General features: G+C 33.4%; 1 pseudogene; it reads right to left on the bottom strand.

Annotated features, from left to right (window-relative positions):
- Positions 1-4,361: 4,361 nt before the first annotated feature.
- LOC131875514 (cycloartenol-C-24-methyltransferase-like) overlaps positions 4,362-26,826 on the bottom strand; it is a 125,902-nt pseudogene continuing 103,437 nt past the window's right edge.

Below are 26,826 nucleotides of genomic sequence, written 5' to 3'. Positions count from 1 at the left end.
AATTGTAACAATAACCATAAAACCTAGTAACATCTGGTTTCTTACCTTTTCTGATCTAGCAAACGTTGGCAGTATGTCCTTGTTTTCCACAGTAGTTGCAAATAGGCTTCTTGTCCTTGATGTTCTCTTTGTTTCTAGCTTGCTTTGATGATTCTCCTTTCTTGGTAGTGTTGATCCCTTTCTCGGTAGAGTTGTTTCCTTTGTAACCAAGTCCTGCATTTTTGTTGGGTTTTCTCATATTTAATTGCCCATCCAACATTCTTGATGCTTCATGACTTTTCCTCAATGTTTCTTTTGACTTCTTTTTTGCTTCTAGTTCATCGGTCAATCTTGATATTTCAAGTTTCAATGCTTGGTTCTCATTTTCTTTTAGTGTAGCTTCATGATGTGCATAATCCAATTGATCAGACAGATTATGTTGAACTACAGTCATCCTTGATATTTCCTCATTCTTTGCAGACACCATTGCTTCCAACTTTTGTTTTTCTCCTTCTATAATTCGCTTATTATCTTCAGTTGTTCTCAATGCATCAAGATTTTCAGTCATCTGTGTGCTAAAATACTCATGTTCCCTTCTCATTGCTTTTAGTTTTTCATTAAGTACTTTGTTCTTTTCTTTCAGTTCTGCAATCATTTCTTCAGATTTTTCTGATATGCTGTTCTCAGATGATGTCTCAATTTGTTCCACCAACTCTTATGAGTCCTGTAAATCATCAGACAACCTTCTTCTGACTTTTAGTGATCTCTGCATTTGCCTCTGCATATCTGCAATCATTTGATTAGCATGATCCAATTCTTCTTGAAGATTCACAATCCTGCGAGATTGTTTATAGCCTTCCATTGATAGGATCTTTCTCTTTAGGCTGTTAAACCCTTTACCAAGAATATGGCTCTGATACCAATTGTTAGGTCTTACTTGGAAAGCTAATGTACTGAGAGAGGAGGGGTGAATCAGTACTTCAAAACTTTTCTTGAAAAACAATTTTACTGATAAACACAAACTATGTATTGTTGATCTCAAAGCTATGTAATACTAAAACATAATCATATAAATAACGTACATCAAAATATCACTCCATAACACAAAGATTTTTGGTCACATAGAAACTCTTGGTTAGAGAGAAAAACTGTGGTGGGGATGGCACCCACAACTTCACTACTGTAGTAATCAAGATTGCTCGGTTAGAGCTATATGTTTAGCCATTTCTGATAGCTTACCCTGTTAGGAGTATAAAGATCTTTAGATCTACCTTGCTAAAGGATTTTACAAACACTTATACAAAATGTTGTACCTGGTTAAAGGTTTTACAATTTATAGACTTTATTAGAGTCTTTTACCCTGTTAAAGGTTTCTATTACAACTTAAAATTTCAGTCAAAAATCTTTACAAAATATCTGCAACTTCACATCTGAAATGTTATAGCAGACTCTATGTGCTCAATATAAAATTACCTTGCTCATAGCATTCCTCAGTAATTGATAAATCAACTCGGTAACCACTTCTGTATACTCTGTCCTCTTAAACAGTTCTCTGAAACCTTCTCGGTAACCTATGATTATCTCTGTCAATCTTCTTTCTTCATACTAAACTATGTCATTCCTTTGTGTCTCTTTTCTGATTGACTTTACATATCATATCATCTCATATACTCAAATCATTCTGTTTATATAGATCTCTAAGATGATGATTTGTTCATGCTTTGATCATACAAACATGTTTTATTGAATGAATAAACGTAGAAATTATTTCATTGGATATTCTTCCTCAAAATCATACAAAATCTTTAAATGCAATTTCCTATGTAGTAATGGTTTCATCTTCTCGAATTATGTAACATGTTTCACATGTGTGTCCAGGTTCATTGAATCTGGTAACATGTTTTCACTCAGTTCAGATTAACTCAGTATACCTTCGTTGCTACTCGGTAAACATATAAACCTTACTCGATAGATAGTCTGCATATGTCTCGATTCACAGCTCGGTGTGTATCACCTCGGTGACTTGTCTTTCTTCTGTAACCGACACCGGTGACCTTGGTGTTTACCGACTGGACATTTCGGTAGTATTAACCGACTAGTGTATATAGAATGACTTTAGGCATAAAACTAATGACAACTTAGTAAATAGCAATAGGAATGGGTGGGAGTTTTAAGGCATGTTAAATGTGTGAAGGGACTTCATATGTGGTAGGGGGTGGTGGATTCTTTTTTATCTTTCTTCTTATGTAAGTTTTGCATGATTTTGAAAACTAAAGTTCTTCCATGGAGGTAAATTTTAGCTTGAGGATAGATAAGAGGCAAATAAATTTCATGGGGAATATATATAAAACAAATGTAGATATTACTTCTATGGTATTAGATTGGTGTTTGGAGTTGGGAAGAAAGGATGATGCCCATTGGCTTATGAACACATGTGTGAGATGTCAATTGTGTTTTGGGTTGGAGGCTTTCATTGCAATTGCACATCCTGGTGAGGGTTTGAAAGCTTGAGCAAATTATTGGCTTCATGTGGTTGAATTCACTCTATCAATGCATCTATTTCTCCTCTACAATGTGATCGATGATAAAGAGAGTAGGAGATCCCAAGCCCTAAGGTATGGAGTCACTTGAAAGAGTATTTGTTGGAGAGGGAGAAGAAGTGTCTAAAAGAGTTGAGACCTGCAAGTTTACCAAAAATAGTCTGCAAGTTTACCAAAAATAATTATTGGAAGGGGTAGTAAGGGTGTGTAGATATGTTTTTTGTTTAATATTGACAATTGTGGGTTGGTAAACTTAGTGTTTTAAACTATATATTTTTGTATAGAGGTGACATGCCTCTTTCAAAAAGTATGGTTTTTGTATTCATGCATATATTTGAGGGTCCAATCTAGGACATTTTCCATTGTCGATGATGGAGAATTTTTGTAAATTGGGATACAGATGGGGACGATAGATATTCATTCTCAAATTCATGGTTATAGGCCACATATTCAATTTTGTATTATATTTTGAAAATCAAAACAAAACTAATATTTATTGACAAAAAAACACAAAAAATCTCACTTCAAAAAGACTAGCTTGCAAAAAGGAGTATGTATGTGAAAGTTATAAGCATTTAATTTTCTTAAAAAAAGAATTAGTTAACAAAATATCTACAAAACTATATATATTTTTAAAATAAGGTAAATAATACAAAAATTACTTATATCATCGCAAAGGTGATGAAAAATAACCTTTTTTCAAAATACCAAAAATGATTGTATGACAAAGTTATGGCCTCAAATCTCCATTGGAAAGAGGATAAACTCAATCATGGTACAAGTGTGTGTGGGAATTGAAGATTTATAGTGGGTTATAGGAATAACATAGTGCGTATAGAACAAGGGAGATATTCTAGTATTATTTTCTTAAGGGAGATAAAAACTTGAAGTTGAGTGATTGCCACTTCCAACTAGCTTATCCTACACCAAAGTTACTAGGTTGAAAATTTCTTCACTGTTTTTTATAGTTGATTAATTTTCTTTCCATTTCTATTTTGTGCAATTGATGCACAATCATATTTTGACAACATGAGGAAACTCATTTTAGCATCAAATTGTTCTCTAAAAGCATTGTCATTTTAAGTTTATTGAATTAATATTAACATGGTTGAATTAAGATCTACCTTTTTTCTCAAATTAGAATTTCCACGAATATTAGAGATTGGCAATAGTGCACAAGATAAATCCAATATTGCAAATATTGAAGTTATATGGTTAGTATGTGTATACACAAAAGACTCATATTTATGACAAAGATAAATGGTCTAAATGTAATTATTGGGTACATACTCCAAGATTGAAATATTTTAAGTTACTAAATTGAGTTGAATGAGCACAATACAAATAAACACCTTAAAGTACTCATGCATTCATATGGAATATCATAAATACTTTTACATCAATCACAAACAAGTGTGTACAAAAATGGTACGAATTTACTAGGACAAGTAATATTCAAATTTTTCTATGCTAGCTAACTATGATCAACCAAACCTATGAAATGACTATTATTATACATATTGAAACAATTATTGTAGAATATCAATTACAAGCAAATACAATTCAACAATAGCTTCAAAAATCCTATTTTGTGTTAATACAATATATGACTTATTCTATGCAAGATTTTTTAAAGCACAAGTTTATGCTATTTTGTAGACTATATGGTTAGTTTTATATGAGGGCATCATCATATTCAAAATAAAAAATATATGCTAACACATAATCAAAATAACACATGCACATATATTAGTGAACATAGTTTAGTTTCTTGTGCTACTATTTTGAGTTAGAGATTATGATGGCGAGGTCCATTATAACCTCAAGAGATGGATTCACAACAAATATTCAATATTCTTTTTCTAACTACCTTCAAAGTTCTTAATGAAATTGCTTATAGTGTGATATTTTATGATTTTATGCTCATTGCTCTCCAGATAAATAACCTTAGAAAGTATTTAGAGAGATGAGCATGCTTAAGAAATAAATATGAAGAGCTTTTGTAGAAAGACTAATGGTCATGGTTTTCACCACTAGTTGTCACTTATGGGTTTTCGAGCTAAGAAAAAATACATAGGCGTGAAAATCTCTTTCCTGCATAAGAACAAACTTATAATTAGGCTATAAGGCTATAATAATCTTCTTTAACATATTGAAATTAAAATGAAAAAATGTTGTACAATAGTTTTGCAATGCAATGCCTACTAAAATTTCATTCTAAAATAGAATATAACCTAGCATTAGTTGGTACTCTTAGAAATCATCTATGAAAGAAATAAAAATGAAGATGATGAACATGCGGAGTTAGGGATTAGAAACCATTCCAATTATGCATCTTTCAAGAAATTTAAGATTACATTTTTCATTGGAAGTTGAAAACAAAGTGCCAAGAATATATGTTTCTAATCAACAACCCTAGAAGAAACATGTTTTGATGACCATGTTCAACTATGGTTTTTTTTTAAAAGAACAAACATTTTTTACTCCCATAGTTTAAGGTATTCACAAAAAGCTTAGTGAAGTTTACAAAAATATTTTATACTAAACTTGTTATTTTTTTATATTTTGTAAATGATCATGGTAGAATTTGTCACAAATGACAAATCCATCTAAAACCTAATGCCAATGAGTTAATCACAAAACCAAGAAAATAAATGAAGATATAGAATAATTCTAGAAGAGTAAATTAGAAAAAATCATGTGTGGGATATTACCCACATGGATGTTTTCTAGGATTAGAGGATCATAAGGATCTCCAAATGCTTCCAAATGTTCATCTAGGAAACATGAGTCCAATCAATGTCAATATAGTCAATTTCATCTCCAACATCATTATAACTAGAGCAACAAGCTACATTAAAATAGGCCTTAACGTTGTTAGATGAAGATCAGGCATGTGTTTTCAACAACATTGCATAGTAAAATTATTTAGTAGGGTCAAAGAATAATGTGATTGGAAGACAAAATCAAGTAAATCAAAATCTCCCAAATATTCAAAATGTTGTAGTTACTACTTAGAAAAATGTTCATATGGCTACAATTGTACCGTTGTGGGAAATCTAGTCTATCCTTATAAAATGGATCTAATAGTGAATGATAGATGTGTAAAGATCCTCTTTACCATTTGTGCATGACTCTTATGTGATGAAACTGACTCCACATTACTAGCAATTAGCAGGCAATGCTAGGGTTTGAATGTGAATTTGATAAGTGATGCAAAAGAGCACATCTCTGTTCTCCATCTTCTTTTCACTTATATTATTCCTATGGTGGTGAAACCTCTTCTATCATCCCCCCTCCTAATTAGTCAAACTCCAATGGGTTGTAGTTGACTGGTAGGCTTGTATTATGTGGGCTTTGCCCACCAGAAGTGTCTCATGTACGCAAAGAAGTTTCGTCTAATATAGTTTGTTTAAATTATAAGACTGAGATAGATTGTGGGTAGATTTTAGACCTTTTTTAATGATTATAATCTTGAATGCTTTTCCTACACAATATTGATTTAAATGCAAATGAAATAAAATCATATAGTATAGATTCAACTGCCAAAATAATATTGAAAGGCATGGCTGTAAAAAATAAAATTCCAACTTAATACATTAGATAGGTCCAGAGAGACATGTTAGAGAGAGTACAAGTATTGAAAGATGTGGCAACATATATTTGAACAAATCAACATTAGGGAATGGTGATTTTTTTGTATGCTATACACCACAAAATTAATGGACTCATTGAATTTTGTTTTAGGGTATGCAATCCAAAGTAGAGTGTGTAGAGGAAGATTAATAAAAGTTAAAACTGATGTGAAAGTAGAATCAATAAATGGTAGAGTTATGTTAAAGTGTATTTGAAAATAATAAGATGTGGTAAAATATTATTTAATATTTCAAATGATTAATGTTAAATAATGAATAGAAATGTAAATTTATGATAATTTAAAAGTTCCACGTGTTTTTGTGTATAAATATTAAAATAAAATTATTTAAATTAATTAAATTATATAATATTTATTTAAAATTTTGTAATTATTTTTGTTTATCTTTACAAAAATTGTTCAATGATATTTTAGTATATCATTTTAAATGATTCTTAAATCATAGATCAAATATCATCAAAAAAATGAGTATAATGATTCTACTTTAAAATTGCTTTTATTGTTTCAATTTTTAGTGGAATTAATAAAAACTATAAATGATTTACTTTATAATTAAATAAATTAAGTAATATTTATAAAATAATTATTTATTTCAATTCTTATTTTGGAGATGTCTTATTTTTCAATAGCAATACAATAATTTGTAAAATTAAAAATCTACTTCAATTTTTATATCGATTATTCTAAATGAAATGAATTATTAGATGTTATTTTATTTTATGAAAACTTATTTTATAGTTAGTTTATTTTCTTAGTTATTTTACTTTATCAAAATATATAATCACAATGATAATAATAGGTAGAGTGTAATGGCATGAACATTAACAAAAACTCTTCCCTTTTACTTTAATCATGATAGCCATTAAAATGTAAAAAAAAAAAAAATATAATGAATATAATATTTCTAAATTAAGAAAATAGTTCCAAAGTAGAATAAAAAAAATTAAGTATATGAGAAAGATCCAAATCGACATCTACTGACATTTTTAGATAGATACATTCAAGATATCAAAATAGATTTTAAGCTAATATCTTTAATAAAAAACAATTTTATGAAAATAATGTAAATAAAATGATAGAAAAAATAAAGTAGATAAATGTAAGTTAAATATACAATTTTACTTCACTTTTGCTTCTCATCTCTTAGATTGAGAAAAAATAAAAGCATTCTAGTTAAGTGAAATATGGTTACTTAAATCAACAAAATGATGTTGAAATTAAGATAGAACGAGGATATGAAAAAGGAATAATAGAAGATTACTTAGAAGTCATAATGATAGTATAAGAGTGGATGATCAAAATGTGAACTTATGAAACTATGCAAGTGTTGGCCTATTTAATGGGTGAGGCCAACATACTAGCTTTGAATCCTCTTCAAATTTGATGTTTTTAATTAAAACTAGATTTCTATTTTATTAAAATTTCTAAAAAATGATTAATTATAGTTTTTTTATAAAACATAAATATTTTATAAATTTATAATTAATTTTATTTTTTCTTTTTTAAAAACAAATGTCAGCCTAATTACTATTTTTATTTTTAATGTCAATTTTTTCAAAATATTTGTTTTATTAATTTTTAATGATGAATAATGTATTTTTATGTTTAAAAAAATTGATGTACAATTTACATAATTATTGTTTTTGTTAAAAAAATTTATGCATATGATCTTTATTATCGTTAGAATTAAAATTAGAATTTTAAATTATTAAAATTTATAAAAACTATGTAATGCCCCACCCATAGTTCGACATTAATGCTCCATATTTTGTTTCTACTTTGAGATGCTTTAATTGATTATGATGGTATGGACATTTGGGTTATGATTAAACCTTCACTATTATTGTGTTGCTCATGCAGAATAGTCCATCTATGCTCCTAAATCTTATATATAAAGTAAAATTAAGACACTATGTGTTTTAATTGATAAGAAGTGTTAACATAGAATGAACAAATAAGTAAAACGAATAGAACATGGTGATTTTGCCTATTTTCTAATAATGGACCTTGTGAGCTTAGACTTCATACTTTCTTGATATGGATGAGTATAATAACGATTAGATGACTTCTTAGTTGTGACAAGTAATGTTATAAAAAAAAAGGTAATATTAACGAATGGTTATTAATCAATTGGTGATGGAACTTATGGTACTTTGAATTAGTTGATGTTGTATTGAATATGAGGATATACATTTGAAATTATGTGAGAAATCTTATATTGTTGTAAATATTATATGCAACTAGTCAAATGGTGAGGGATTTTAATGGTTATATTATTCATTGTTTTAAGTAAATAAATATGATATTAGGAACTTTAACATGAGGGAAATCAATGTGCGCGCGAGAGATAAATCTTGAATAGGGATAAAATAAATTGCATGATACAAATAGAATACTTATGTAAATCATGGTTTAGATGATGTAGTTATTTTAGGCTATGTAGAGTGTGAGTGTTCATTCATGATCCTTCGATCTTATGTTTACTATATTTCATTAATCACCTTGATTGAGTGTGATTAAAGGATGGGATTGAAGGAATCGTGAGGGTGGACAATAATCTTCATATGGAAAGGAGATATATCTATATAGGTGTTAGATCAATGGATGAAAGCTACAAATCAAGTATGAATTCACTAGCTCAGCTCACCTTATTAAATTTCTATGATTAAATGGGTCCTTAACATATCTTAACTAAGTAGGAGTAGAAAGTTTTCAAATTTATCTGTATGTCAATAATAGTAGTTATATTTGTATTGACATCACCCTTACAGAGTTATTACAAGGACATTGTTGTTAACATACTCCAAAAGCTTACCTCATCAATAAGGTTTTAACTAGTTTCATTAGAGGAGGTTGTGAGATATAGATAACTATGTTTGAATATCTTGTTCATCATAATATATAACGTGCATATATTTAAATATGAAATAATCATATGGAAAGGAGATATATCCTACTTGCCAGTACTAACCTCTCTATATAATTGAATGAGATTAAGACGTGAGTAGGGGGAGAAACATAATTGGTGCTTTGTATGAATCGATTTCCTCCTACCCGATTTGAATCTTATTACACTTTTTGTGGTTTCAGCTTATAGCTATGACTAGTATTCAATTCACTTTCTTACTTCTCCATCATGATAGGTAATGGACATACCCTTTATCATCACAAATGCAATATGTCATAACATCATTTAGGTTAAAATTCTAGAACTCGAGAACATTGTTTATTAATACAAGTAAGATCACCTATGATAGTAAGTCGAGCAAGAAAAGTAACATTTCAATGAAACTTTGGTAACATGGTATGTACTTCTCAACTTGGAAATTTATCTAAGTCCTTAAAATTTGGTCGCGGTTATTTTGGCTTCAAAACGGACCTTTCGTACAACATGATAGCGACGTGTTAGTCAATCGCAGCTATTTATTGCAAAATCAACGGTGTAAAATGTGCGACTAACACACGTGTTAGTCAATCCGTATTGCCATTTTGGAGCTAGAATAGACGCATCCAAAAATTCACTAACTTGTGAATCATCTCATATGGAGGATACTACCTGTTAGGATGTACCATACTTTTATTTAGTATTGTAAATGGGATAATTAAACGCTTTTGATTACTTGATTATGGAATAGAAGACTAATAAATAAGAAAATAACTATTTGTTTCTCATTGTAAGTATATATATATATAAAGTTCTTTCAGGTAAGTATCCTATATAATAGCTTTTAATAAATACATTTAGTTATTGTATTGTCTTATTGCATCATTTAATTATCTAAGATGTGGCTCCTAATATAAGATAGACGCCCATTTCATAATACTACTATATATTTTCCTATTTTTATCTAAGTGAATGGAGCAAGGAGATTAATTACTATTTGAAATAATATGAACTGGATCCCCTCTTTTCCTCTCTTGCTCTCTCCTATTTTATGTTGGTATCCTTCAATAGGATCTACAATCTCGTAGATCAATTAAGATAAGTAGGTTCGATGCTTATCAATTAAGATACGTAGGTTTGGTGCTTATCACTTGAGAGGTTTTGGGTTGGAGAATATGTAAAGTGTTTGTAACTTAAAAATATATTAGGAATTGCCTTATGAGATTATGATTTTGGAGGGGAGTGATGAGTTATCTAGTATCTTGTCTTTGCTATAGGGTGTTGTTATTGTAATGAAAAAAAAGGGCTAGACCTAATGATGAAATATTAGATAAGGACTTTATGAAGTATTATTACCTAGAAATCAGAGTATATGATTTAGTCAATAGAATAAAATGATAAATTATATAATGTCTCTATTCCTCTAATGAACATTATCTTTAGTTCATCATTCATAAAAGGTTTAAATGGAATGAGTAGAATTGGTTAAATTACTATCCTCTATTGATTATGGATCAACTGGAGTAATGTATGATTAGTTGAATTTATTTGTTTTTAATAGAGTTCTCATTACTGTATGTGACAAACGTTTATTATTGTGTCAAAATGTAGTCTTGTACATATATTTATTTCAATGTATCATGTCTTCTTCACCTAAGTGGGTGGCAACCGATGAGAAAATTGTCTAGGGAAGTGGACCCTTAAAAGGGTTGCATAACCACTACTACCATATCATATAAGATGGCTTTCAATTAAAAGTCTAACTACGATGTCTCTACGATTTACGTAGGCAAGGCCATCTATGATGAGCCCCCAGGACTTTAGGTTTGGTCCTTATGTTGGCATTATAACAGACAATGAGAGATTGTTGGCATTTCAATAAGGATATTGAGAAGGTTGTTGATGATTATGGATATAACTGATTAAGGATATCTACTGTCTTAATATTATTATTTTGTCATTGATGTCAAGAAATTGATTTTCTAATTCAGTATGATGTTACCATATCTTGAGAAGTATGTTTTGATGAGTATAAAGAAGTTGGTAAAAGACATAGAAAGAATATGGTGAATAAGGGGAGAAATAAGTTATTCAATGGGCAACTATTACCGAGTTAGACAATGATGAGATCATGATGTTTAGATTTTTTTGATATCATACATATGTTATTGATTGTAAGGTTAATACTACACTATGTTACTAAGCAAAGAACCAAGTCGGTAAACCCTAAGGTTATTGCTATCGGTTAATGAAGGCAGAATGTCTACCGAGTGAAGTTTAGTATTTATCGAGTTGCAACCGAGTAATAATAGAATACATTAAATGATTACATGCATTATTTAATGAAGGAAGCTGATGAGTTGGCTATGATTAAATGATTGGTATGTCGTGAATGAAGTTTGTTAAAGAATCTATGGCAAAGGAAAATCAGCAGGAAGATCTATAGCTCAGATTGAACCGCAATACCCTAGCACAAGTTCCAAGAAATGTATACAAGTTCCAAGGTCTAGGGTAAAACGTTTTCAGATCAAAGGATACATTGAACCTGGTCAAAGTTTGAAGATCTGATGGCTATGATTGATCATGGGAAATGTGATCAAGGAGATTTATGTAGTTGGTGAATTGTTTATAAATAAGGAACTGTTGACAAACAATGTATGCGGGCAAGTGTATGCACAGGGATGCTACATAGTGATTACTGAGCACAGAAGCTTGAAGACCTATTTTGAATAACAGAGTATAGAGCCTAGCAGAAGGACAAGATTAGTTCTATGTCTATATTGTATTGAGCAAATAAGAATCTGCTTTAGCATTTTTAGATGTGAAGTTGCAGATAGATTTTTATTACTGTTATCTTGTAAAGTGACAGAAAATCTCTTAACCGAGTGGACTTAGCAGTCTTATTTGTAAAACCCTCTAGCAAGGTGACACTCTGATTGAGTGTTTGAAATCCTTTAACAAGGTCACTTCTAACAAGATGAAGATCCTAACAGATCTGAGGAAAATCCCTTAACTGAGTCACATCTAGCAATGTGTTTGTAATCTTTAACAGGATTTGCTTTTAACCGAGCATACTCTAGAAAAGTATATTTCTTAGTGGGTCCAAAATCCCACAGTGGTTTTTCCCTATTTGGGTTTCCACGTTAAATCTGGTGTTATGAATGTTATGATGTTTATATGCTTTTGAGTTTGCATGTTTAGCAGTTTTGGTTATATTACTGAAGTACAGGTTACAGAGGTTGAATCTGATGTTTTTATGGAAGATTAAGTTTGTATGATTCACCCCCCCCTCTCATCTTATTAGATTGGCATTTGTACTTAACATTAAGTATCAAAACTATCAATTGGTATCAAAGCTTTGGACTCTGGAAGAAAAAGTTTAAAGGTACTTGAGGAAAAGATCCAAAGATGTATAAGAGGGATGCACCGAAGTTGAACAAGTCAAGGTTCTCTACATGGCAGAAAAGGATGAAGTTGCACCTATCAGGAGTTGGAGAATATGTTGTATATTATCTGGAGAATGATTTCATCACACCAAGCACCTATCCATTGATAATGGAAGAGATAAAGGCAAAGCAAGAACATATCCAAGCAATGATTGAAATAACATCTGCATTGACCGACTCAGAGTTTAATGATCTAGAAGGCTGCAATGATGCAAAGGCAATGTGGGATAAGCTCATATCTGTGTATGGTGGAGATGAACATGTTCAAAGAGCTAAAGTGGATAGTCTAAGAGGACAACTTGAATCTATGAGAATGAATGAAGGTGAGAACATAACCCAATACAGTACAAGGCTAAAAGAGATTGTCAATCAAATCAAAGGAGCGGGTGGAACCATTGAAGAAAAGGATATAACAAGTAAGTTGTTAAGAACCCTTCTACCAGCTTATGCAATCCGAGTCTCTGCAATCAATGAATTGAGGTTTGTACCCAATATGCTAGTTTCTTTAGATGCTACTATTGGTAAGCTACATGCTTTTAAGTTAAGTAATTTTGATAACAGTGGGTTATCGGTAAATAAAGTAGAATTTGCTTTCAGTTCATTTCATCTTGATGAATCTGATAATTACAATGATAGAATGAGTAAGTACACTGAAGGAGATCATAGTGGAGCAAGTGAGAGATTTCGCAAGAATATGGAAAAAGTACACAAGCTGTATGAGGAAATCAGGAAACAAGAAGAGTTTGAAGCACTATTAGCTAGAAGGTTACCAAGAAGCAAAGGTAAGTATAAAGGAAAACTACCTTTGAAATGTTTCAATTGTGATAAGATAGGACATATGGCCTCAAACTGTCCTGATAGAGAATCTAGTGAAAAGAGAGATTACCGAGATGATAGACACAAAGATAATCATTACAGAGGACACCGAGACTTCAGAAGAAGAGATAGAAAGTCATGCTTAATAGCCGATGAGGAATCCAATGATGATAAATCAGATGAAACTAATACAGAGGAAGTAGTTTATGTGGCTATCAAAGATGGATCAGATGAAGAAAGGTATGAAGAAAAAGCCCTAATATCTCACATAAGTAAAAATGATTCTTGGATCATAGATAGTGGATGTTCACATCACATGACAGGTGATAAACACAAGTTTGTTACGTTAGAAGACTATGATGGAGGCTATCTAAGATTTGGTAATGATGCACCATGTCCGGTAAAAGGTAAAGGATCCATAACACTTCTTGACAATGCAAGATGCAATGATGTTTAGTGGGTTGAAGGTTTGAAATATAATTTGTTGAGTGTAGCACAGCTAAACAATACAAGATACCGAATAGAATTTTAGAAAGGAATTGTCAAAGTTCATGACAAGCATGGAAAGTTAGCTGTTACCGGGACACAAACAAAAGGTAACACATTTCACCTTGAATCAACTCGAAATAAGTGTCTATATGCAAATATAGATGATACCTGGTTATGGCATAAAAGGTTTTGTCATGTAAATTTTGATAATCTGGTCAAAATAAGTAAGAAACACCGAGTAAGAGGTCTACCGAGTCTTGAGAAACCTAAGAATGCTATATGCCGAGGATGCCAGATGGGAAAAATGACAAGATCAAGCTTTACAAGTAAGTCCTACACTTCTAAGGGAATTTTAGATCTTGTGCATACTGATCTTTGTGGTCCTATGAAAGTTCAAAGTTATTATGGTGATAAATATTTCATATTATTTATGGATGATTATTCAAGGATGATGTCAATTATGTTTTTAAAAGAAAAATCAGAAGCTTTTCAAATGTTTAAATGGTATAAGGCAAGAGTTGAAAATGAAATAGGAAGACAACTGAAATGTCTTAGATCAGATAGAGGAGGAGAGTTCACATGTGATGAGTTCAACTTATTCTGCAATGATCATGGTATTAAAAGACAAGTCTCTACACCGAAAACTCCACAACAAAATGGAATAGATGAGAGAAGAAACAGATCTATTGTGGATTGTGCCAAAACCCTGATGATTGAAAAGAAAGTGCCATAAACATTTTGGAGAGAAGCAATAAGCACGGCAATTTACACCCTGAACCGAGTACAACTGAAGAAAGGTACTTTGAAGACACCATATGAAATCTGGTTTGACAAGAAACCTAATGTAAGTTATTTTAAAATCTTTGGAAGTAGATGCTATGTACACAAAGATGATAGAAATGGCAAGTTTGATCAGAAAAGTGAAGAAGGAACATTTCTTGGTTATTCTTCTAGAAGTAAAGCATTCAAATGTCTGATCAAATCATCTAACAAAATAGTAGAAAGTGTAAATGTGAAAATTGATGAATTTGCAGAAAGGAATGATGAAGGAAATTCCAAAGAACCAGAAGATTATGATGAATTTGTCTATGTTCAACTGACAAGTCTTACCGAGAAAACTACAGAAGGAAATGAAGAGAATATCTAGTTACCGAGTGATGAAGAAGATCATACAGAGCCTACCAAGCCTATATTAGCCAAGTATGTCAGAAAACATCATGCACCAAGTTAGATTATATGAGATAAGGATGATCCAGTGATGACAAGGAACAAACTGAGACAGAACACATGTTTGATATCTGAATTTGAATCAAGAATAGTGAAAGAGGCATTTAACAATGAAGATTGGATAAATGCTATGACAGAAGAGATTGATCAAATCAAGAAGAATGACACATGGACACTAGTCCCAAGACTGAAGGACAAAATTGTAATCGGTACAAAGTGGATTTTCAGAAACAAGCTAAATGAAAAAGGTGAGGTCATTAGAAATAAAGAAAGACTAGTTTGCAAAGGTTATGCTAAAAAAGAAAGAATTGATTATGGTGAAACTTTTGCACCTGTGGCAAGACTTGAAGGAGTAAGAACATTGTTGGCATATGTTGCTTTCAAAAATTTCAAGATATATCAAATGGATGTCAAATCTGCATTTATGAATGGTATATTAGAAGAAGAAGTTTTTATTGAACAACCTGAAGGATTTGTTGAAGACAAGAATAAAGATCAGGTATGTAAATTGAACAAATCTTTATATGGTCTAGAAAAAGCACCTAGAGCATGGTATGAGAGATTGCACTCTTATTTGATCAAGATTGGTTTTATAAGGACAAGTGAAAACAATAACATGTATACGAAGAATGATGAAAATGGAATATTGATCTCAACCATATTTGTTGATGATATTATATTTTGTGGAAATAACTCTTTATACAAGAACTTTGGAAATGAAATGAGCAATGAATTTGAGATGTCATTAATCGGTGAGATAAAGTATTTTATAGGTTTACAGATACTGCAAATGAAAAATGAGATTTTCATTACTCAATCCAAGTACATAAAGGAAATCTTGAAGAAATTTGGAATGGAGGATTCAAAACCAGTAAGTACTACTATGACTACCAACTGTAAACTATCAAAGAATGATGAATCTGCATCTATTGATGAGACACTTTACTGATCCATGATTGGAAAGTTGCAATATGTTGTTCACAGTAGGCCAGACATAGCACATGCAATAGGTATAGTTGCAAGATTTTCTGCAGATCCTAAGGAAACACACATGACAGAAATCAAGAGAATTTTCAGATACTTGAAAGGCACTGAGGATTATGGCTTAGTATATCAGAAAGGAAATGACTTTGATTTAAAAGTTTATACTGATGCTGATTGGGCAGGCAACATTGATGATAGGAAAAGCACAAGTGGAGGAGCTTTCTTTTTAGGAGAAAGACTAGTGAGCTGGCTTAGCAAGAAACAAGGATGTGTTTCACAGTCAATAGCAGAAGTTGAATACGTTGTTGCAACATTGCATTGTACCAACATAGCATAGATCAAACAACTATTGGAAGGCATAAATGAGCAAGTTACCAAGCCAGTTACTATATTCTGTGACAATACTAGTGCCATTTGTTACTACTTATCAGATTGCCATTAGTTTTAAGTCAAAGTTATACTATATACTCTAGTCGGTTATCTATTACTGAAATATTCAGTTGGTATGTACAATCTAGTCGATTACAGAAGAAAGCAGTCACAGAACACAGTATACACCAAGTATCTTTACATGTTTACCGAGCAGCAAAGATGACACACCGAGTTGATTTACACCGAGTGAAACGTGTTACCAGATTCATTGAACCTAGACATGCACATGAAAACGTGTTACAAGATTGACGCACATCTAATCATTATCACATTGGAAATTGCACTTAAAGATTGTGTATGATTTTGAGGTTATCTAACCAATCAAATATTTTGCATGGTTATTCAGTTAATAAATCATGTTTGTAAGATCGAAGCAATGAATTGGATCACCGTCATAAGAGATCTATTTATACAGCATGAGTTAAGAGTTAAAGGTGTGTGCATGAGTGTAAGAAGACTGTTACAGAGACACAGAGGTCACTGAGAAGGTTTTTAGAGAACAGTCAAAGAACAGAGTAAACAAAAGGGTTTACCGAGTTACTATATGGGTTGCCGAGGTATGCTATAAGCAAGGTAATCTATTCTGAGCACATAGAATCTGCTATAACATTTCAGATGTTAAGTTGCAGATATTTGTAATGATTTTATTGTAATATTGTGAAGTTGAAAGAGAAACCTTTAACAGGGTAAAAGACTTTAATCAAGTCTATAAATTGTAAAGCCTCTAACCAGGTGCAGCATTTAGGTGAAGTGTTGTAAAATCCTTTAGCAAGGTAGATCTAACAGATCTTGTTACTCCTAACAGGGTAAGCTCTCAGAAATAGCTAAACATGTAGCTCTAATCGAGCACTCTTTATTATTGCAGTAGTGAAGTTGTGGGTGCCATCCCCACTGTAGTTTTTCTCTCTAACCAAGAGTTTCTGCATAACCAAAATATATGTGTTATGGACTGAATCATGTATGATTGTTATCTATTAGTTTTAGTTTTATATTATGTTACTGCACTATTCAGTTTATGCATAATAGTAAAGATATTGTTGAAGAAATATTTTGAAGTACTGATTCACCCCTCCCCTCTCAATACATTAGCTTTCCATATTGGGCCTAACAATTGGTATCAGAGCTTGAATCTTGGAAAAGGGTTTAACTGCCTAAAGAGAAAGATCTTATCAATGGAAGGCTATAAACAATCTCGAAGGATTGTGTATCTACAAGAAGAGCTGGATCATGCTAATCAAGTGATTGTAGACATATAAAGGCAAATGCAAAAATCTCTGAAAGTGAGAAGAAGATTATCTGATGATTTGTAGGACTCTCAAGAGTTAGTGGAACAAATTGAGACATCATCTGAGAATAGTATATATGAAGAGACTGAAGAAATGATTGGAGTATTGAAAGAAAAGAACAAAGCACTGGCTGATCAACTAAAAGCAATGAAAAGAGAACATGAACATTTCAGCACACAGATGACTGAAAATCTAGATGCATTGAGAATAGCTGAGGATAAAGTATGAGATCTAGAAAGAGAGAAACAAAAACTTGAAGTCTTAGTATCTGATAAGAATGATGAAATCACAAGGTTGACTGGAATTCAACAAAACCTATTAGATCAACTAGGCTATGCGCATCATGAAGCAATTCTGAAGAATGATGAGAATCAAGCATTGAAACTTGAAGTATCAAATTTAACTGATGAACTTGAAACAAAGAATAAATCCAAAGAAACACTGAAGAAGAGTTATGAAGCATCAAAGATGTTGGATGAGCAACTGAATGCAAGAAGACCCAACAAAGATGTAGGACTCGGTTACAAAGGAAAAGACTCTACCGAGAAGGGAATTCATACTACTGAGAGAGGAGAATCATCAAAGCAAACTGGAAACAAGAATAAGATCAAAAGAAAGAAGCCTATTTGCAACTACTATGGAAATCAAGGTCACACTACCAACATATGCCAAATCAGAAAAGGTAAGCAACCGAATGTCACTAAGTCCAATGGTTATTGTTACAATTGCAATAAAGATGGTCACACATCTAATCAATGTAGGACAAAGTCTATTAACAATTATCAGAAGGCAAAATTCAAAGGGTTTTGTAAAAACTGCAATAGATATGGACATAGTACCAAGAAGTGTTGGTTTAAGAAAAAGAACTATATGTGGTATGCACACCGAGCAAATGCTAGAGGTTACCGAACTCACACAGATCCTTACCGACAGTATTCTGCAGTACCATGGGATTACAATACAAGGATATGGTGTGAATGTTGTGGAAGATATGGACATATTAGTGCCAACTATTTTATAAGGTTTGGGATGTACAATCAAAGATCATGGAGAAATCCTAGTATGGCATGTTTTCATTGTCACAAAGTGGGACACTTAGCTGGAGATTGTAGAGATCAACCTAGAAAAGACACTGAGGAAATAAAAGAAAAATTAAAGATGATTTGGAAAAAGAAGGAAATTGTGTCAAATGAAGAAAGCACCTTACCTATCGAGTTAGGTGCTCCTATTCCAAATTAATCAGTAAAGGTATGAAGGGACTGCATTCTCTGAAGGTTAAAATCTTAATAGTTCCTATTATATTATGTACTAAATTAAAAATCTGCATAGTTAAGATATATTAGTAAGATTGAAATTCTATCAAAGTCTTTTGAAGCACTTAACAGGAAACTTGTCAAGTCGATGAATACAAGAAGTCTGTCAAGTCGGTAAATGAAGGAAGTTTGGTTACTCGGTTAAAATGGAAAAAGGAGAGTAAATCAGTTAAAGAGGAACCGAGTGCATTTAATGTTTTTGACCTAACCTGCACAGAGCCCGATAAGGTATTTTGTGTACTTAAAAGCATTTTCGTGGTCATTTACACTTACCAAGTTTTCGAGAAAGTAGAGCAAGCGATTCAAAGGTGATCAAACCTCCTACAAAGAAAATTCAAGGTATTTACATCAAATCTCAACACATTGTTAAGTTGGTTTACCGAGCGTATCTAGTTGCCATTATCTGCTAAGTATAAAGCATCTATTGTTTGAAATCTTGAAACCCTAAGGACTCTTTGTTAGTTTTTTATCTGAAATCTTCAAATGGCACCCAAGATCCAAGATCCCATAGTTGTCAAGAATGTAGAGAAGCCCTCACTAAAATACTCTTTGACTCCCAAAGTCGCTTCTGAACCGGATGACAAAACTACCTTTTCATTCATCCCGGACAGAGTGTTACTAGTCGAAGATGTGAGATTCTTCACCAAATGTCATGTTGAAGAACTCGGTCATGTTGAAATCAGAGACACCTATGATGAGCTATGTACTGATGGTATATTGAACAGCAAGTATGAGCACATCAAAGTCAAGGGATTAACTGAAGCCCTAACCTATCCTCATGTGTTCAAACCCCAGTGGGTCAAGTTTGTTCTGAGCAGAGTTCACGATGATTTCATGTGGCTAGAAGAACAACCATTTAAGATTACCAAGGAAATCATTCATTTGATTACCAGTTACCCTATCTATGATCATGCCCGAGCCTAGAAGATGATATCACAGAAGGAATTGATCAGTTTAACCGGAGTGGAATCTGATTGCAGAGGATTGAAACTGAATAATGTCACTGATGAAGAACTAAAATTTGCCATTAGAGTAATGGGTTACTGTTTCTTCCAATCGGCAAGGGAAAATAGTGTTCCTTGTGCAGCAGTAGACTTGGCTTACAAAATTGTGAAAAAGGGAATGAAATTGACCTATGCGAGGTATTGCAAAAGAACCTATTTGAAAATTTGAACACCATCAGGAAGCCGAAGAAGAATAACTCGGCTAATACTCTAAAGTTTGGATCACTACTGGTATGCATGTTTTTCTACTTTGAAAAATTCTTTCCATCAGTCGGTAAAGTTGTTTGGGAGCTACACCGACCAATCACCCATCAGATTAATGACTTCATTAAGAAGTTAGGAGATAATTTCAATGATATCATGGATGAATACTTCAGTAAATTTCAAGAGAAAATGCATAACAGATATAGGATACCAGCCCAGCTAGTAGAGAAATACAAAAATGATATATGTTTTGAAGTTGACACCGATTACTGTTATGTGAATGTTGTGGAACTAAGGACTCAATCTTTGTCACTAATGGGTTATGAGATTGATTTTGACATCACAAAATAGCAAATTGATGCATTTCTTACATTGCCCAGACATGCTACCGAGCTGAGGTATGGTACCTATGAGGAAGTAAAGGAAAAGGTAAAGATGAATATTGTAGTACCAAAAGCTACAAGAAAGGCAACAAAGATGATTAAGGCATTGCCTGAGAAATTCGGAGAAGACTCTTCCTCTACACCTGTCAAAGGCACCATTGCCATTACCGAAGAGGAATCTAAAGCCCAAGAGGCAGCTATAACACTGAGCACTGAATTGCCTAAGGGTAAAGTGTTAAAGAGAAAGAAACAGGACACATCAAAAGTCTCACCGACTCCACCTCTAGTAAAACGACCTAACACTAGAGCATCTGCAGCTTCACTGAGTAAGAAGACAAAGAGTGTTACTATTCCCAAGGTAACAAAGACATACAAGAAATCTACTCAGAGACTCATTTTGGCAAAAGAGTCTAGTAATACCAAATCAGAGGATGCAAGCAAATTCCAAATTGTCAAGAGCAAGAAGGTAAATGTACATAGTGTTGAAAACTTATGTGCTAATCTGAAAGAATATGGAGGATTTGGAGGATTTAGATATGTTAAGTATAAAACCAGGAACAATGATGAAAAGAGATAAATTGAAGAAGTTGTCATCTGCACACTTCTAAAGTTCCGGTTAGCTCCATTGGAACTAGCTAAGTCACTTCCAAATGAACTATATCTGCATATTGATAATAGGTGGAAGTATGCAATGGACTCAGAGAAACAAATCAGAGAAAGAAGTCTAGTCCATCTCTTTCCTGATATGTCAGTAGCTGAAATAAAGGAACATCTGACAACCTACAATTCAAAGTTTCTTGTCAAACAGAGAGCCTTAAAACTGATGAATGGGCTATATATTGATGTAGAAAATGAGACAAAAGCAAAGTGGCAAGAAATCATTAAAATCAAGGATGTTGGTGAGCAAGCTACAGTTGAAATTGTTGATGTCACCGAGCACAATCCTAATGTCACTGAGCAAGGTCCTGATGCTACCGAACAAGACCCTGCTGACACCATTCAAATAGATGAAGATGTCATGGATTCAGAGGCCCCAGACCAGGAAATGATAGAAGGCACTGCATATGCAAAACTTGTATCTAGTGAATCAGTCTTGGAACAAGTTCAGCCTTATCCACTGGTCAAGCAACCTGTCTCAACCGAAACTCCTCAGGATACAGATCAAGGCACTGAAGGTCACAAATCTGCAACAGGAGAAGGTACTACTCAAGAGCAGACATCTCAAGCACCTTCTGGCACTGAGAATGTTGCAACTGAGACACCAAGTACCGAGACACCGAAGGAATCTACAGAGGCTAAAGGAACTGATCAAAGTGTTGCCTCTACCGAGCAACCTACCGAGGGTAATCAAGCCTCACAAGCAATTGTCTTAGTTCCATCAGTGAGAGGTAAAGAAAAGAAAGTGAAGAAGCATAGTTTTAAAGTTGATTTGTCAAAACCAATAGTGTTGCCCAATGTAGACATAGCAAAATTAAAGGGGCAAGCACTCATTGATTTCGGTGAACTGTGCAAAGCAAAGGCTAAACAAGAGAAGCAAATGGCCATTCAAAAGAAAAATAAAGTACTTCAGAAGGTAAAAGCACTCCTAATAGATTTGCTACCTGAAGCTACAGTATCAACAGATGCAGCCATCCACATTCAACTGGATGAACTCCTAACAAAGATAGAGACATCTGGAGTAGATGCATCGGAGTATTTGAGCAAGCTAAAAGACAAAGAGCTCACTGCCAAAATGATAGAAGAGGTACAAAAAGCTATAGCTATTGGCAAAGTTAAACTTGTCAAATTTATTGCTGAGTTGACTCCTCAACTCAAGCACATTCATTATTTATTTCAGAAACTCTACACATTTTCTTTAATCATTAAAGACATTAAGAATAAAACATAGGCAATTGAGAAAGAGATCACCGATCTCTCAAATAAGTTGACCACCGAGCCAAATTCAATTCAGAATTTTTATACAAAGCTTCAACAGCTCATGGCTCAACAATTGGACTTAAGAAATGAAGAACACAAGATAAGGATGGACATAATGACACTTCAGACATTATTCCTTCCACATCTTTCATCAATCCAAGAATAGATAAACTGAGCCACATACTTATCTACTACTCAAGAGGGAAGCACTCTAGATGGCTTAATATCAGTATTGGCTAATATTCAAGCACAGAATTCTTTAATGGATAGTGTGAAGGATGCACTCTTTATCGCTCTCACCAACGCCCGAACCAAGTACAAATCCATTTTTGACCAGTTACCGCCCCCGAATGGAAATTAAGTTTTTGATGTTTGTCAAAAAGGGGGAGTGATACCATATATTTGGGGAGTAATATGATACAGTCTTGGGGGAGTGATACAATATATTTGGGGAGTGATACAGTTTTGATACAGTATTGAGAGAATTATATAGTATTCAAAGTATAGTATATAGGGAGAGTATACCAAGCAGAATAAGCAGAGTATCCAAGAGAAGTATACAGAACAGCAAGCAAAGCACACAAGAACAGATCACCAAGCATACAAAATCAGAGTTATGTATAGTATATCGACAAGGGGAGTATATTTGATATATTATTTTATTGACTATTGTATATACTGTCAGTATAGTCATTTTGCAAAGTATATAGATTTTTGAGTTATAACTTTGAAAGTAGTGTCTGTCAAACATCTCAACTAATATCAACAGGGGAGATTGTTACTACTTATCAAATTGCCATTAGTTTTATGTCAAAGTTATACTATATACTCTAGTCGGTTATCTATTACCAAAATATTTAGTCGGTATGTAAAGTCTAGTCGGTTACAGAAGAAAGCAATCATAGAATGCAGTATACACCGAGTTGTCTACCGAGTATCTTTACATGTTTACCAAGCAGCAAAGATGACACACCGAGTTGATTTACGCTGAGTGAAACGTGTTACCAGATTCATTGAACCTGGACATGCACATGAAAATGTGTTACAAGATCGAGGCACATCTAACCGTTATCACATTGGAAATTGCACTTAAAGATTGTGTATGATTTTGAGGTTATTTGACCAATCAAATATTTTGCATGGTTATTCAGTTAATAAATCATGTTTGTAAGATCGAAGCAATGAATTGGATCACCATCATAAGAGATCTATTTATACAGCATGAGTTAAGAGTTAAAGGTGTGTGCATGAGTGTAAGAAGACTGTTACAGAGACACAGAGGTCACCGAGAAGGTTTTTAGAGAACAGTCGAAGAACAGAGTAAACAGAAGGGTTTACCGAGTTACTATATGGGTTACCAAGGTATGCTATAAGCAAGGTAATCTATTCTAAGCACATAGAATCTGCTATAACATTCCAGATGTAAAGTTGCAGATATTTGTAATGATTTTATTATAATATTGTGAAGTTGAAAGAGAAACCTTTAACATGGTAAAAGACTCTAATCAAGTCTATAAATTGTAAAGCCTCTAACCAGGTGCAACATTTAGGTGAAGTGTTGTAAAATCTTTTAGCAAGGTAGATCTAACAGATCTTGTTACTCCTAATAGGGTAAGCTATCAGAAATAGCTAAACATATATCTCTAATCGAGCACTCTTTATTATTGCATTAGTGAAGTTGTGGGTGCCATGCCCATCGCAGTTTTTCTCTCTAACCAAGAGTTTCTGCGTAACCAAAATATATGTGTTATGGAGTGAATCATGTATGATTGTTATCTATTAGTTTTAGTTTTATATTATGTTACTGCACTATTTGATTTATGCATAATAGTAAAGATATTGTTGAAGAAATGTTTTGAAGTATTGATTCACCCCTCCCCTCTCAGTACATTAGCTTTCCATATTGGGCCTAACACCATTAACATTTCAAAGAATCCTGTTATGCACTCTAAGACAAAGGACATCTCTATCAAATATCATTATCTTAGAGAAGAAGTTCAAGAGAAGAAAGTGGTGTTGGAGTATGTTAGCACAAAGGAACAAATTGTAGACATCTTCACCAAGCCACTACCAAGGGACACTTTTGAATATCTTAGAAGCAAGTTAGGGGTCCTACCCCTATCTTCCATTCACTGACCAAGTTCGGTGAAAGTATCAATTCGATGACTCTACAGAATATATTTTAGGAGTTGATGCTAATTTACACACTTTAGGATGTTTTCTAAAGGTGTGCAGAAAACAATACAGGAAACAATACAGGGAACAGGAATTGAAGCCATAAATGCTCTAACCGAGACTAAATTGACACATAACAGCAAGAATTCACTTCTCAGCAAAAGAAATTATATTTTAGTTCTTTACTTTTTGGCATTGTTGTCAAAGGGGGAGAAGACTAATATATGAGGGAGAAGACTGTGTTGGCATTTTTGTTGTTTATGTTGTGATTGTCATTGATGGACACACACTTATATTGAGATCCCCTTTATATGTATGAGCTCATGCTCAACCGGTATTTGTTCCAACCGGTATGTTGTATACTAGTCTTTAGACTAGTGGTGATTTTGCAGAATGTGTTTCCCGGTCTGAAGCGGCATGTCGACCCCAAGTGGTTTGTAGATCACAAGTGGTACGAGAGAGCAAAGCGGCACAACACATTCTTACCAGTCTTCATTTTTTGTCAACCGACAACCGGTATTTTGTATGAACCGGTAATACTCTGTGAAGAGTTACCAACTAGCATTTTGTGATGAGTTACCAATCCACCGATTGTTTGACGGTGCCGACACATTGACGGTGCTTTTTGTGTCATGTTACTAAGTATGTCTAGATTCATTGAACCTAGGAAATTGTAATGTAATCCTATTAGACCGACATGAAATCAGATTCCTTTAAAAGGACATCATGTCTAGGGTTTTAAGTTGTTGCTGAAAGGGTTAATGTTGAGCTAGGGTTTAAGGTGGAAGTTGAGAACGATCTTATCTGAGAAGATCAAGTTGTAACTATGAGAGAGAGAGAGAGAAGACTGAAGTAATGCTGGAATGCATTAGCTATGAGCAATACTGGATCTAACCAAGCAGTTTGTGCTATTAGATAGATCAAACACTTGTTGATTACTCACATCTTTGACAAGTCTGTAGCCCTTAACCGGGTAGGCCTCAAAGCCTTTGTAAAATCCTCTAACAAGGTGGTTCACACATGTGAATCTAAAATCCTCTAACAAGGTAGTCTTTAATCGGACTTATCTCCTAACAGAGATTGAGATTCCTAACAGGATCTGTTCTAGTGAAGAACATTGTAAGACCTTAACCGGTCTGGTTTCTATTCTGCAGATAGTGACTTGTGAGTTCCATCTCACCGTGGTTTTTCCTAGTTGGTTTTTCATGTCAAATATCTTGTGTTATGGTTGTATTGCTTTTGTGGGTGAATGCTTTATTTGCATTTTGGTTTGCATGTGTAGTAACCGATCTGACTGTTAGACTACTTTACTGGTTTACCTTTAGACTGTGTAAGTGTTTTAGTGTAGTAATTTTTGGCATACTAATTCACCCCCCCCTCTTAGTATTCATCAATTGGTATCAGAGCCTACCTTTCTATAAGTTTAACCACTTGGAAAGAGATATGGGGGAATACACCATGAGGGAACTTACTTAATAGCTCACTAAGTCTGAGCAAGCCTATGATGATCTTATGGTCAAATACAAGGCATCTCAAGCAAAAATGAGAGAACATGCAAAGAAGCTGATGGAACTATCTGAAAGCAGTTCTGAAGATGAAGCTAACATGGAAGCCATGATTACTGAAGTAAATAAGCTGAATGATTCAAACTCCATTCTGAGAAAGGAGTTGGAAGGACTGACTATTAGGTTTAGTCAAGAGCTTGAGAACCAAAGAAAAGCTGAAGATCGAATAAAGGATAGAGATCATGAGATCTCTAAGTTGAAACAAGAGATTAGTGCACTGACTGCTCGGCTTCATGAGAGCAAAATGGAAAACGAAGACATGCAAGGAGAACTGAACATTGCCATCTCTGAAAATGCAAGTCTAATGGAGACAAACACTGCTATTTCCAAAGAACTCTTTGAGTCAAAGGAAATACTTGCTAAGTTTGGCAAAAGTACTGTCAAGCTAGAGAAAAAGCTTGAGTCATCTAGACCGGCAAAGAATACCAATGGTCTTGGTTATTCTGGACATGAGGAAGGAGAATCCTCAGGAACAAAAGCTGAAGCATCAAAGAAGCAATCGACACTCAAAGGAAAAGGTAAGCAAA

Source organism: Cryptomeria japonica, chromosome 4, assembly GCF_030272615.1.
Source record: "Cryptomeria japonica chromosome 4, Sugi_1.0, whole genome shotgun sequence".
NCBI lineage: Eukaryota > Viridiplantae > Streptophyta > Pinopsida > Cupressales > Cupressaceae > Cryptomeria > Cryptomeria japonica.
This window is presented reverse-complemented; position numbering and strand designations above follow the sequence as displayed.